A 4,798-nucleotide genomic window follows, 5' to 3' on the forward strand; every position below is an offset into this window, starting at 1 on the left:
TGAAATGTTTTCTTTGAAAAATTTTTTTTGGAGTATTTAAATGAACGTCGAATTTATAATTTATCAAATATAGTTTGCAAAGTTTATTAGGAAATTGAGAAAACTATTATGTTTGGAAATATTTTCTTTGAAAAATTTTTTTTGGAGTATTTAAATGGACGTTTATAATTTGTCAAATTTAATTTGCAAAGTTTATTAGAAAATTGAGAAAACTATTATGTTTGGAAATATTTTCTTTGACGTGAAAATTTTTTTTTGGAGCATTTAAATGAACGTCGAATTTATAATTTATAATTTATAATTTGTCAAATATAATTTTATTAGGAAATTGAGAAAACTATCATGTTTGGAAATGTTTTCTTAGAAAAATTTTTTTTGGAGTATTTAAATGGATATCGAATTATATGAAATATAGTTTGAAAACGTTTTGAAAATATTTATTAGGAAATTGAGAAATATTGATTTTGCAGGATGGAAAAATGGGACTGTTATATTTGAAATTGATGTGTTTTCTGTAATATTTTTGAAATTTTTTTTTTTTTTGAAGCATCTTATAAACGTCGAATTATAATTATCTTGCAAAGTTTTGGGACGTTTATTAGGAAATTGAGAAATATTTGAGATAGCTATCGACAAATATTAATTTTACACGATAGAGAAAGCGGAACTGTGTATATATCTGAAATTGACGTATTTCTCTAATATTTTTCAAACGTGAAATTTCGCTTTTGAATATTTTACAAATAAATCTGTATCTCCAAAGTTTCAGATTTATTAAACAATCGAGAAATATCGAATAATTATTGATCAATCTGATATTCCATAATACCTATTATTCAATTCCTCCTAATATTTTTAGATACAAAATGGCATTTTTCTTTTTTTTTTAACAACGATATACTTAAACTACTATAATTATAAATTTTATAGGGACAGAAGTTTCGAACCGCGAGTATCGCGTGAATCGAAATCGAAAATCGATTACAGTTAATATTCATCACTGATAAATAAACGTAATTAAGAAACGTAAAACAGTGGCGTAATTGATTTTCATAAATAATCAAACCCCTTCGATCGTTTCCCTTAATCTACACGCGAGTTTACACGCGAGTTTACACGCGTTCAACTCGCTAATCTAATTGCCACTTTCCAGATGAGACGTTGATGGACGTATTACTGACGGCCAATTTTCTGATTTATCACGGATGAACAGAACTCTCTAAGAACGCTTATTAAGATTTCGAAAAAATTCTCGATATTACCACGCAATTAATCCCACGAAATATCATCGAGGGACGTTTTCACTCTTCACAATAAATTTCCATTAACGATAAATTAAACCCATGTAACACAACGTTCTCATTTTTAAACACATTACACTCGCTATTATCACTAAAATTAACATTTACTCGTCTCCGCATGGAAAGTTTGAAAAGCCGCGCGATTATACGATATATAACCGTGTGTTACGAATATATCTCGCGATATATTGACGTAACTAAAAGCGATTCGAGTTTCTAACGTTGTTTCCAAAACCAAATTTCTTTGATCGCCCATCTCCCTGTAAAACTTTCTTTTCATTAACCTATGTAATAATCCCCTCCTCCAAAAAAAAGAAGAAAAAGAGAGAGAGAGAGAGAGGGAAAACGAAGATAGAATTCTCACGAAGAGGGAAAAGAGGGTCGTTCATACACGGGATAAATTAAAAATAAATATTCGAATCGAGGTCGAGGGAACGAGAGATGGAAAAAAAAAAAAAAAAAAAAAAAAAAAAAGAAAAAGGAAAAAAATATTCCGCGAAAAAATCGGGGTCAGGGAGAGGAGAAGAGAGGAAGAAGGAAAACGCGTGTAACATCGCGGCAAAGGTACGTCGCACGTGTTGCAAAAGCGTTGCTTTAAAGCTTGGCCGTCCAATATCGCTCGATGTCGATCGAACAGTTGCACGTGCAAACGGCGCAAGGACACGATAGAATATGCCCGCCTCTTGCAGCGGTTTATTAAAATTGGCACAACGCGGGGGCGGGATGATCGATTCGCTTTGCGAAACCTATATAATAAGATCTTTTTCTTCTTCTTTTGAAAAGAAAATCCCTTCGATATCGATGGAGCAGTTAACCGTTTGACTCGATGTAATTATTGCGCTTTGACCGTCGAGCGGAATAATTGTATTTAGCGGGGGGGGGGAGGATATCGGTATTAAGGAGAGGCGGGNTAAATAATGTTATCGATTGTTGAAGAAAATAGAGCTTCGAGATACATTTCATCTCGAATGGAACTTATTACGTTATCACAGTGTGATGCTGTGTAAGTGGTTTATAGGTTATGTTTATAGGAAGAACGTTTGCGAGGTTAGGTTAGGTATTTTTAAGATTTTCCATGAAATTTTCTTTGTTTGTTTGTTTCTTTTTGACATTTAATCGATTCGATAAACAATAGAAAGTAAAAGGAAAGAGAGAAGGGAGAAGAATGGACGAGTCACGATACGAAACTGCACAACGATGTCTCTAACGATGTTTCATCAATTACCAATTTACAGGATTAATTTTTCTCCGTTCGATGACAGTTGGTAGCCATTTTGTCACGATTGAACTCCACTGTAGACTGTAGAATCGAATCCACAAACTTGATATCCAATTCGTTAGCGCCAATTAATGGGCACCGACAAAATGGAAATAAATGGAGGAGAGTTAAATCGCAACTCTCCTTCCGAGGGAGAACTCTTAAGCCCTCCGGCTTAAGTTCAGTTCGTAAATAAACGTCACGTCCGTATTACGTGAAGAAGGCAACCCTGGATTCTTTCCAATTTCGAAGATGGATTCTTCGATGCAACTTTATTTCTTCTTGCAAGCAGACTCTTCCTTTCTTTGAAACTACGAATTACAAGCATGTTTAATTAGCGTAATTTATACAAGTAATCAATATATGTAGATCGGCCTTAAACATTCAAGAATTCACTCTCCTCCACGATTTATCCCAATCGTCATTCCTCATTGGGAACCCTCTTCCTGTCACGAGGTCGTCGACAGAAATATCTTGCCTCCTCGCTCGAGCAACCACCACCCTGTGCTTCCACAGGGTTGTTCCTCGCTGGAATGCGGTATCAAAGGGTGAAACGGAAGGGAGGGCGAAACGGAGGGATGGCCGAGTCGATTTCCCCTATTATCATACGTCGACGATAGGATAGGGTATCGGGCAGGGTTTGGGCCGCTGCAAGCTGACATTTTAATACTACGTACGTGACGCTGGCAAGGGGATTCCACCGCCCTTCCCTACCCCTCACGACCTGGATTTTTCATCGTCGTTGTCCCTGGTGATTAAAAGCGTGACGAGCGTAGGTGGTATCGTGTGTGTGTGTGTGTGTGTATATATATATCGGTTCCTCTTCCATTAACTTCGATTCCCATCGAAGCGAGCATCAAACGGAGCGCTCGAGCCGATGAAGCGGCGCGATTCGATAAAGCGAGAATTCTCTCCATCCTTTTCTTTTATTTATTTATTTATTTTTTTTCCCTCTCGCTCGGTCGACTTTCCTTCGTCGTTCGGATCCGCGAGAGATTTCGTTCGTGGTTCTCGATATTTTCCTTGGAAAAAAAGAAAAGAAAAAAAGATGGAAAGGAAGCTTCGAATCGTTGGATTAATTTTCGAAATGGTTTATAGGTGGTCTGAGAGAGTTCTTTCTTACTCTCGAGTCGTTGAGATTTTCTGAACAAAATTATTCTTCATGATTCATCGTTCAAAACGATGATAAATAATAATTATACTATATAATAAAATATAAATAATATTATTTATTTATTTTTTTTTCCTCGCTCGGTCGATTTTCCTTCGTCGTTCCGATCCGCGAGAGATTTCGTTCGTGGTTCTCGATATTTTCCTTGGAAAAAAAGAAAAAGATGGAAAGGAAGCTTCGAATCGTTGGATTAATTTTCGAAATGGTTTATAGGTGATCTGAGAGAGCTCTTTCTTACTCTCGAGTCGTTGAGGTTTTCTGAACAAAATTATTCTTCATGATTCATCGTTCAAAACGATGATAAATAATAATTATACTATATAATAAAATATAAATAATATTATATAAATAATTATACTGAACTAGTGAATTAACATTATTCATTTTATTAAATTATTCTTATATAAATTTCTCAAGCTCGTGGATAACTTCTTCCGTCAGATTATTCTTTCTTAAATTCGAAAATTTTTTTAAATACTGTTGCATCTTTGGGGATGCAATATTCCAATATTCTCCCCTCTCCTTTCTTTCCTCCATGCGCGAAATTTATTATCATCCCCCATAATTGAAACGTATTTCCATCCATCCATCGGATCGTGCAACGTTGAGATACACGTTTTCCACACATCTCCACTTATCAGAAATTGAAACGAGTTCATAAATCTTCGGGGCTACGCGCATCGTCGAATGCGTTCCTCTAATCCCGGAAGCGATAAAACGCGGTATCGCGGTATATACGAGCGCGTATAGGTGTGCTCGATGTGTGCCGTACCGAGAATGAAGCACGACATTGATCCGTGAAGTCGTGGCTCATCCCGCGAAGAACGTGTCGATATTTCGTACAACGCGTTTCTTTGATCGTCTCGTTTCGTTCGCGATGGAATAGAATGCTGGTTCGATGCCTTCTTTTTTTATCTACGATGATATCTACGATGACACAGTTTGCTCGAGGCGAGATGAAATATTCAGGGATCGAAAAACATACGTGGTTGGAAATCACGGTGTTTCGTATTTGGAGCGAGAAATGTGAATTTTTAATTTTTAATTTTTCAAGAATCTTATCTGCGT

This window comes from Apis dorsata, unplaced genomic scaffold, assembly GCF_000469605.1.
Source record: "Apis dorsata unplaced genomic scaffold, Apis dorsata 1.3 scaffold_98, whole genome shotgun sequence".
Lineage (NCBI taxonomy): Eukaryota > Metazoa > Arthropoda > Insecta > Hymenoptera > Apidae > Apis > Apis dorsata.